At 38.8% G+C, this 11,372-nt stretch overlaps 1 pseudogene; it reads right to left on the reverse strand.

Moving 5' to 3' along the window:
* Positions 1–1,774: 1,774 nt before the first annotated feature.
* LOC133068843 (olfactory receptor 5L1-like) lies at positions 1,775–2,717 on the reverse strand (annotated as a pseudogene).
* Positions 2,718–11,372: the final 8,655 nt, after the last annotated feature.

An 11,372-nucleotide genomic window follows, 5' to 3' on the forward strand; every position in this document is an offset into this window, starting at 1 on the left:
CTATTCATAACAATGATTATTACGTAATTGCATACAAAAAGGACCCTGGTGGGCTATAGTCTGTGGGGTCGCCAAAGATCCGATCATGACTTAGTGACTAAACAACAACCAACCAATACATATGCATATATAATATATTGATATATCTATGTAATATGTGGGTATATACCTTTATAAGCGTACAGACATAACTGGGAGATATTGTAAGTTTGGTATATGACAGTAAAGTGAATATACCAAACCTAATAAGGCAAATAGGGCTTCCTTGGTGGCTCAGACGGTAAGGCGTCTGCCTGCAGTGCCAGATATCCCGGTTTGATCCCTGGGTTGGGAAAATTCCCTGAAGAAGGAAACGGCTACCTACTCCAGTATTCTTGCCTGGAATATCCCATGGATGGAGAAGCCTGGCAGGCTACAGTCCATGGGGTCACAAAGAGTTGGACACGACTGAGCGACTTCACTTTCACTTTTCAATAAGGCAAATATCATTAATAAAGCAGGTCAAACATATTTTCAGTGTGCATATGTCTATCTAAATATGCATGCTGAAACATTATGTGTAAGAAATGTACATATATTGGGCCTTCCTAGTGGTCCAGTGGTTAAGAATCCACTGTTCTTTTCAGGGGACCTGTACTTGATCCCTCATGGGGCAACTGAGATACCACATGCCACAGGGAACTAGAGAAGCACCACAATTAGAGAAGCCCACATGCCACAAAGAAGACCCAGCACGGCCAAAACAGAATAAAATAATTTTAAAATTTTATGCAAATCAACAAAACTAAAAAATATATGTATCCTAGTTGAAAAATACTGTAAAATGCTAACTACAATCTAAACCGTCAGTGAGCTGTAATCTTTTTCAGTAGTAACATCAGAGATGGCAGATCACCATAACTTATACAATAATGAAAAAGTTTAAAATATTGCAAGAATTACCAAAATGTGACATGTGACAGAGACACAAGTGAGCAAATGTTGCTAGAAAAACAGTGCTAATAGACTTGCTTGATGAAGGGTTGCCACAAATCTTCAATCTGTAAAAATGCAGTATCCGCAAAGCACAATACTGTTAAGTATAATAGACAATATATGTCTATGCACACACACACACACACACATATACACATACATAGAGACAACCAATTATGTGTTAAGGATATTCCTAAGCTATTTGTACTTGACCTGTAATTTAATTTCCCTAAAATGTCTGTAACATAATTATTATTAATGTCTCTATTATTCAGATGTATGAAACTCCAAAACCACTGGGCACTGCAATGACAAAAACAAACAAAAATTAATAAAGGAATTATGAACAAAAAATATAGAGAATATATATATATATATACACATATGGAATCTCATTCTATGTAAAAACTGACAAAGATGTGTTCTTTATTGTAAAATAACAGGTATTCAATTGTGAAATGAATCATAGTCGCCATAGTGGATGTTAAAATGTGACACCTAGTCCATTAAACTCATGAAAGTCAAAGAGAAAATTAAATTTGTGTGTTTTAGCAGTCCAGTACACAGTCTAATTTAAAACATTTCAGATGGGATTAAAACAAAGAAGTAGGCTGCACATTTTGAAATATTCTCAGTCCTTAACTTGCAAATTGAAAAGGCACAAAGTTAAGAGAATTAAAAAGACTCACTCATAGCTATTCACATCTTGACTGTTCTTTTTATTCCAACACTGCAACATATCATTACCCTTCCATCAAATTCCAAACTGGAATGCTGAGTCCTGCTAGGAAAATATTCTCTAGGGTAATATTTTGGAGCTCACCACTTTTCTAAGAGCTTCTTTCACATCCTTGTTCCTCAGACTGTAGATTGGTAGGTTCAGCATGGGGATCATTACAGTGTAGAACACTGTGGCCACTTTGTCAGTATCTATATTGTTCTTGTCAGAGTGGGGCCAGCAATAAATGAAAAGGATTGTTCCATGAAAGACAATGATGGCAGTGAGGTGGGAAGCACAGGTGGAAAAAGCTTTGCACCTTTTGTCTGCAGAGTTCATCCTCAGGATGGTGATGAGAATAAACAAATAGGACATGAGGATGGCCACAATGGTGATGATCTCATAAAAACTGGCCCCAGTGTATAGCATCAATTGATTCACAGTCACATCAGAGCAAGCAAGAGACAAGAGAGGGGTGAGGTCACAAAAGAAGTGGTTGATCACATTTGTTTGATCTGTAGGATGGGATCTGAAGAGCTAAACACAAGTGAATCACAGAACATACGGTAGCATTGAGATAGCAACAAGACACCAACTCCACCCAGAGATTCCGGGACATGGTGACCATGTAGAGCGGTGGGTCACAGATGGCCATAAGGCGGTCATAGGCCATCACTGCCAGCAGAATGACCTCAGTTACCACAAATGTGCAAAACAGGTAGAACTGCACAGCACATTCCAGGAAGGAAATGGCTCTGTCTTCATTTAAGATGTTAGCTAGCATCTTTGGCGTGATGGTCATGGAGTAACAGAAATCCACAAAGGACAAGTGGCTGAGGAAAAAGTACATGGGGGTGTGGAGTCTAGAGCTGACCTGAATCAGGGCAATCATGCCCAGGTTTCCCAAAACTGTGACTCGACAGATGGAAAGAAACAGCAGGAAGAGGAAGACTCTGAGCTCAGGGACATCTGAGAATCTGAGGAGGGTGGAGTCCATCACAACAGCGCAGCTTTCCTCATCCATGTCCCCACTTTACTGTGGTTGCAGAAAAATATTAACAGTTATTCTCCATGAGATCATCCCTGATTCAGTTTTGATTGTCTCCTGAAAGAAACATGACAATATATAGGATACATTTTTTAGCAAAGAAATAAGACATTGCTTTTGAGAAGTTTAGGAAAAGTTCAGAAACTGCATCACTCAAATACATCAAGTTCATGGTTTACTTCACAGATCACAGGAAAGAATTTGCGTCCATATGAGCCTGTATGATTCCTTAAACCAGTTATATGTAATTCAGAACTTAGAACTGAATCATCAGAAAGATATCAAATATTATTTAATTATCCATATTGTTTTTTTAATTAAATTAATATATACACATTACTACATATAAGGGCTTCCCTTATAAAGAATCCACCTGCAATGCAGAAAACGTGGGTCCAGTCCCAGGTCTTCTGGGTCTCCAAGATCCTCTAGAGAAGGGAACGGCTACCCACTCCAGTGTTTTGGTCTAGAGAATTTCATGGACTGTATAGTCCAAGGGGTTGCAAAGAGTTGGACACGACTGAGCAAATTTCATTCACTGTATATAAAATATATAACAAGGACCTAATGTACTACAAAGGGGACAATATTCCATATCTTATAATAACTTATAATGGAAAAGACTCTGAAAAAAATATGATATATCTATATGGAACAGATATAGCTACATAGATATATCTGAATCATTTTACTGTAGACCTAAAAGGAACACAACACTGTAAATTAACTATAGATCAATAAAATGGTTATTAAAAATATTCCAATACCTTTTTACTGACATACCCTTTAATCATTTCTGGAAATATTGGGATTCAGTGGATATTTTTTTAGAAAATATTACATAGTAACCATCTATTTTTTTTAACAAAAAATGTGAGGCAGGCTTATTTAAGACTGTTCATCCACAAGTGTTCACTTATTTCAATATGGTTTTGTTGGAGAAAGAAGATTTTATAATCTATATTAGTATTTTTCCTGTAAAATTTGCATAGTGATTTTGTTAATTATGGCACACACTGTCTGCCATTCTCCAGGGAACTGATATTCAGAATCTAACTTTCTGTAACTGTGACTCTCAAGCCTTATGAAGACCTATTTGACAAATATACTCTCTGTTTTAACTCTATTTGAAGAGTTAAACTATGATGTGAACATGTAACTAACAGAAATGCTTGCTACTGCATTGCCCCATTATTTATGAAAGCAAAACTTATAAACAAAGTGTCAAGCAACAGGGAAAAGTTCAAAGCTATGCTGCATACATATTACCGAAAAATCACTCAGCTTTCCAAAGAAGTTTCAATGATCTAAAAATGATTATAAGATGGCAAGTGAAAAAATAGTAAACCAGATTACACAGATAGAATGTTATACATGCATACTTAAGTTGCATTATACATCTGATCTTCACAACATCCATTAAATATAAGTATTTTATTCTGATAACTTTAAAAAGAAACTTTAGAAATGAATCTTGCCTGAATTCTCACAAAACATAAAAATTTTAAGGGTTGTGCTTATTTATTTTTTTTTAAATAAAGGAGATATATATTCAAAGCTTTTGACAAATTGAAAATGCCAATGAAGGGTATTTTCTCTCCTCACCCTTGGTAACAATAAAATGATTTGGAGGCACCAGTTGGTTATTTTTAGGGGGAAAAATCTGGACTAAACCCCAACACATCCGGTATTTTCCACATTCTTCAAATAACTTCAAAAAGGTTAAGGTGTGTGTGTGTGTGTGTGTTCAGTTGTGTCCAGTGATTTACAACTCTAGGGACTGTAGACTGCCAACCGACTACATCCATGAGATTACTCAGACAAGAATACTGGGGTGGGTTGCCATTTCCTCCTTCAGGGTATCTTCCCAATCAAGATATAGAATGTCTCAGGTGTGTCTTCCAGGTAGACTTTTTACCCCCGAGCCACTCAAACAGGTAAGTGAAGTTAAGTGAAAGTAACTCAGTCATGTCCGACTCTTTGAGACCCCACGGACTATAGAGTCCATGGAATTCTCCAGGCCAGAATACTGGAGTGGGTAGCCTTTCCCTTCTCCAGGGAATCTTCCCAACCCAGGGATCAAAGCCAGGCCTCCCACATTTCAGGCTGGTTCTTTACCAGCTGAGCCACAAGGGAAGTCCTCGAAGAGGTAAAGGACATGTGAATTAAAAAATTGCAGTTTGAAAACATAATTATTCTGAGGATATGGTTTTCTCTCTTCAATGGCCAGTACAAGTGACTATCTTTTTTCTGATTTCAAAGTAGTACATAATTGTGGAAAACCTTTTCCTGTTTCTAAAGAGAAATCAGGTTGCTGCTTACTTATAGAGAGAAGTGGTTCCTAACCAGGAGAGATTATAACCCCACAGGACATTTATCAATGTCTGAAGATACTGTTGATTGTCACACTCGGGAGGGTTGCTACTGATGTCTAGTGGACCGACTAGTGAGTGTGAGAGGGTTAGTCACTCAGCTGTTTCTGACTGAGACCCCCGTGGACTGTAAGCCTGCCAGGCTCCTCTACCCATGGAATTCTCCAGACAAGAATACTGAAATGGTAGCCATTCCTGTCTCCAGGGGAGTTTCCTGACCCAGAGATTGAACCCAGGTCTCCTGCATTGCAGGCAGAGTCTTTTCCCTCTCAGTCACCAGGGAAACCCCCTGGACAGATGAGATGCTGCTAAATAGTCTACAAGGTTCAGGACAGCGTCTCCCTCCCCACCCCCATCCTCCACACACACCCACAGCACATGAAAAGACCAAAATATAATTTAGGCCAAAATGTCAATAGTATCAAATGTGAGAAAATTGCTATAGAGAGACATCTACAAATCCCTTTGGCACAAGGACTAAGTAATCCCCCTCCTGTCTGATCCAGAGGTGGTTCACATGTCTGTGTTCCTCCTTGAACAGTTCTGAGGATCCCTCAGCACCACTCCCAACTCCCAACCTCAGAGTGACTGTCAGGAGAATCTCCCTGCTGTCTTTCCCAGGTTCCGTGGATGGAGTTAAAGTGAGGGAGGAAGAGGAGGGAAGGGGAGAGGAATCAAGCATTCCTCTTTGTTGGCTCACAGTCCTTCCCTCCTACACTGGCAGCTTTTGCAAGATATCCGGCTCTGCAGATGGAGTTGTTCCCGTTTCCTGTTGCAATTTTTTCTCAGCACAAAAAGTGAAGATACTTTCAAAAAGGAGTGCTCAAAATTTGGGCATTTCTTAAAATACTCTATAAATACAGGCTAACTACAGACTTTTAAAAATGTGTCTAATGTCACTACCCTCTTTTACAATTGTTCCCCCTCTCATACATGGCTAGTAATGCTATCCTTATGAGAAGACAAACAAATAAACAAGCTTCCACACCTCAGGAAATACAGTTCAGTCCATTCCCCCCAAAACAGAGTGTAGTCCAGCCAGCCTGTGAGATAGACATTGCTTCCACTGTTTATGAAGATGCTATGAGGGAAAACATTACATGCTTTAGTTTTTTATGTGTGTGTATCCTTGGAGCTCATATTTCTTAAGCTTCCAAACCAATCATTGATCTCTGTGGGACACCAACAAGATATCAAGCAAACAACTTCATCTTGAGAGCAAGCAACATCATCTTGGGACTCAAATAATTAATGAGTTGTATGAGAAGCAGTCAGAGGGGAAAAGCTCTTTAAAGCTGGTTCACGTACATGCCAAGTCTCTTCAGTCATGTCTGACTCTTCGTGACTCTACGGACTGCAGCCTACCAAGCTCCTATGTCCATGAGATTCTCCAGGCAAGAATATAGGAGTGGGTTGCCATGCTCTCCTCCAGGGGATCTTCCTGATCCAGGGATTGAACCCATGTTTTCTGAATTGCAGGCGGATCCTTTACCCATTGAATCACATGGAAAGCCCCAAGCTGGTACATGTTATTATAATTCAGCACAATTCCTTTCAGATGTCATGATGAACTGCAGAGTATTTTTTGCTGTGTTCAAACAGTACCCTCTGAACCAGGGATTATGTTGCCTTTTTGAAATATGTGGATAAGTCTTATAAACTGTGCCAGTCTTACACTTAGAGCTCTTTTCTGGAGGACATAGGGTTTGAAGTCCCAGTAGCATTTTGCTGAATACCAGAAAGTGGTGGAAACAATGATCTGCCTTTGCTGAGAATAACAGCAATTGCTTACATTTGTTGATCACTTTTTGAATGTGCTGTGTACTCTTCTGAATGCAACCACCCACACCTTTCATCTTTATAAAAATAAGTGATATGATTACAGCTATGCAGCACCTAAGATGACTTAGACTCTGACATCTGTAACTTGCACAGTCATAAGTGGAATCACTGATAGAATGAGCTCAATATGCTGCTCCTTGCTTTTTGCCATCTGGCCCTGTGTTAGGAAGAGCAGAGCCACTGATGGTGCTTGAAAGCATGCTCCCTCCTCAACACAGAGACCGTTTAATGGGTCTGCCTGAAGGATCTCTCCCAAGTCGCTTCTTATCTGACTGCATAACCTCTCCTTAAACCAACAGTGCTCAAAGGAGAATCTGTTATGTGTGCCTTTGAATGTACCAAAGATTCAAGAATTCCATGTGATTGAATTTTTCAGAAACAAGGATTCCTCTTATTCAAACATGTATTCAGTTCAGTTCAGTCGCTCAGTCGTGTCCGACTCTTTGCGACCCCATGAATCGCAGCACGCCAGGTCTCCCTGTCCAAGACCAACTCCCGGAGTTTACTCAAACTCCTGTCCATGGAGTCGGTGATGCCATCCAGCCATCTCATCCTCTGTCGTCCCCTTCTCCTTACCTGGTGAATCATCCCAATTATAAAAGCAAAAACAAACTCCCAAAACGTAAAAAATAAGAATGTTGTGGAGTACTGCTTTCCAGAAAGCCTGACATTATCTGTAATCAAGATTTTGCCAACCTTTGACATGACTTCTTGTTTCTCTCTGGTTTATATATCTTTTTTTTTCCTCAAAAAATAAGGACTTTAGACAGGCATTTTAGACTATACAGTGATGTTTTGAAATTAGATATTAGTGGATTGATGATTATAATATATCTATTTAGTATCTATTTTTGTTGTTGTTGTTCTTAGTATACCCTGAAAGTATTGCCAGTTTTAAAATGCATCTCCCTGAGGGAGACAGTTCCATTACAGGAAGAATAAAAAGATATCTGTAAAGAACAGCATTGGAAGTGATGTTTTATATTATCTGGGCAAAACACTCAGAGGAACTCGCTGCTTATCTATTTATTTAAGTCCTAAAGGCAGGGAAAGTATTTTCTTAAGTAATTTAAATATAAACTTATAATTGAATTCTATTTAATGATCATTTTAACAAAATGTATAATAAAAATATGAAGTTGTAAGTTTTTGATGAACTACATTTATACAAACAACATACTATGATTTTATTAAAGTATTGTATCAAAAGATTCAATGACATCAACAAGTTAAATTGTCTAAACTTTTTGATTGCACATTTTAATCAAGTTGCATTTAAGAAAAGCTGATATACTTAGTTGCTATATGATAAGACTTGAGAAGGTCTTTGTGGTAACGTCAGAAATTAAGAAGGTCAGCGATTTTAAAGACAGCATAACAAGCTACTCCAAAACACTGGCTAAAACAACAACAACAAAAACAAAAAACAACAAACAGCTGCTTGTTGCATGGATCACTATTACATGAGTCAGTAAGGTCAGTGCCCTCATCTGATTTTGACATGGCTGATCTTGGCTGGTGTACTTACATGTATTTTATCAGCTTTGCAGTCTAGGTGATCTAAGAAGGCCTCACACTCCAGTCGGGAGGTTGCTAAATGCTAATTTGTGGAATAGGGGTGTAAGGCATATTGCTCATTATCCAATAGGCTGAAGTGAAGTCGCTGTCGTGTCCGACTCTTTGCGACCCTATGGACTATAGCCCACCAGGCTCCTCGGTCCATGGAATTCTCCAGGCAAGAATACTGGAGTGGGTTGCCATTTCCTTCTCCAGGGGATCTTCCTGACCCAGGGATCGAACCTGGGTCTCCTGCATTGTAGGCAGATGCTTTACTATCTGAGCTACCAGGGAAGCCCTATCCAATAGACTGTGAGTGAGTGAGTGAAGTCGCTGTCGTGTCCGACTCTTTGAGACCCCATGGACTATAGCCTACCAGGCTCCTCCCTCCATGGGATTCTCCAGGCAAGAATACTGGAGTGGGTTGCCATTTCCTTCTCCAGGGTATCTTCCCGATTCAGGGATCAAACCCGGGTCTCCCGCACTGCAGGCAGACGCTTTAACCTCTGAGCCACCAGGGAAGCCAATAGGCTAGCCTGTGCTTATTCACATGGCAGCTTTTCTAAGAGACTATGCAAATTCCAAGAGATTATGAGAAAGCCACAGGGCCATCAGAGGCTTGAAGATGGCACAATCTCTCTTCAGCTACCTTTTATATTAGTCAAAACTAGTCACAAAGTAGTCTACATTCAGAACATGGAGAAATTGATTCCACCATTAATCAGAAGAGTAGAAAGGGGCGTGGATACCTGGATAACTGAAGAACTGGGATCATGTTGAAAACTACCATATTGGACAGAAAATCATCCTAAAAGATATAACGTCCAAAATTTTAGTCTTCAGCAAAATTAGAAGGCAATCTAATTTTAATGCATTACTTTACAAAATTTGAGGAAAGATCATTGTGAGAAATTGGCTGAAATATTTGTGTCATTCCTACACCAGCACAAATTTTGACAGATTCTATTCCCATTTACTTTTAATGCTCTCAAATATTATGAGTGTTTAGATCTTTTGAAAAGTAGACGTTGCAGAATTTATCTAGACATATTGAGTAAAGAGAATAGTGTACAAATTATTCAAGCAAAAGTGAGATATTAATGTTAGGTGAATTGAAAGTCGCTCAGTCGTGTCTGACTCTTTGAGACCCCATGGACTATACAGTCCATGGAATTCTCCAGACCAGAACACTGGAAGACCTGGTATTTCTATTTTTCAATATTTCTTCATTTGGCTACACCAGATCTTATTTGCAGCACATAGAATCTTTCAGTTGCAGCATGAAGAATCTAGTTCCCTGACCAGAGATCAAAGCCAGGATCCCTGAATTGGGAGTGCAGACTCTTAGCCACTACACCACCAGGAAATTCCCACAATCTGGTATTTCTAATTTGCCAGATTGAATAGGTCTGGATGCTAGTGACTACCTTTTTCTCATATGTTGAATATGGTCATACAGGCAACTGGTTTTCAACTCTTAGGGCAACTCCAAGTACTGTTTCTTTAAAGCTAGGAGTTTAGTTGAGAAGGTTTCCCTTGTGGCTCAACTGGTAAAGAATCTGCATGCAATGCAGGAGACCTGGGTTTGATCCCTGGGTTAGGAAGATTCCCTGGAGAAGGGAAAGGCTACCCACTGCAGTATTCTGGCCTGGAGAACTCTATGGACTAGTCCATGGGGTCACAAAGAATCAGACACAACTGAGCAACTTTTACTTTCACTTTCTTTAGTTGAGAAGGATACAGACATTTTATTCAGAAAAAAAAAAAAAAGAATTGATAATGCTTTTAATGTCTCCATAGGCAGAATAATAGCTTGAAATGCAAGTTAGGCAGGTACTCACCATGCTTCCTGTTTTTATGTAACATGTTCTGAGATCTGGTCTACCATTTTTAAATCTCTGGTGGACTCTACCACTGGAGAAGGAAACGGAAACCCACCCCAGTATTCTTGCCTGGAAAATCCCATGGATAGAGGATCCTGGTGGACTAGAGTCCATGGGGTTGCAAAAGAATTGGACACAACTGAGTGACTCAACAATAATCATAGCTGGTTATGTTGCCACACTGGAGCTCTTTTGAAAACACATTTGGAATACAGACCGTGTCTTATCAACTTTCATTCATGTCAAGTAACCTGTATATACAATATACAAAAATATCCAAATATGCAAACACAGTATTTATTCAATTAAAAAAAAATCATTGTTGTATCATTGACTCAGTATTGCACTCTGACCTCCTTGTTTCTCAGTCTTTAGTTTCCTGGATAAAACTCCTATGTTGAAATATGTCACCTAAAACCCTCTCTTCTGTTATCCAAACCAGGGTACATAATACCTATTTTATAAAACTATCTCTCTTAAGGACTTGAAAATTTTCCCCTGAAACCTTCTATTATACGTACTGTTTTCTGTCTTATACAATTTCCACTTTTTAAAGTGCCCTGCTATCATCACTGAATTTTCATTCCTTGAAGGATGAACACTATGTCTTAACTGCTATTTGTACTTTTTGTAAGAGGAATCCATGTTATTAGAGCCTAGTCTACCATAGGTATTAAAAAAAGGAGGATGAAATTAGCAAATTATTAAGATTACACAAGTATGCCACGTGATATTATGCCTTTTAACCTTTGTAATCAGATTATTTTGTCTAAAATTTTAGATGAAAAAGACTTGAAAGATTGCTTTTTTTTCCAGTAAGTAAGAGAGAGAGTCAAGTTTAGTGCAGTTAAGCAAAATACCACGTACTTTATATTTTATGTATTAACACTTCGTTAATAATAAATTTCTTTTTATCAACCAACCTTTGCAGACACAGTTTATTTACATATCAAGGGCAAAGTCTTCCAGAATAATGT

This window comes from Dama dama, chromosome 2 (genome assembly GCF_033118175.1).
Source record: "Dama dama isolate Ldn47 chromosome 2, ASM3311817v1, whole genome shotgun sequence".
NCBI lineage: Eukaryota > Metazoa > Chordata > Mammalia > Artiodactyla > Cervidae > Dama > Dama dama.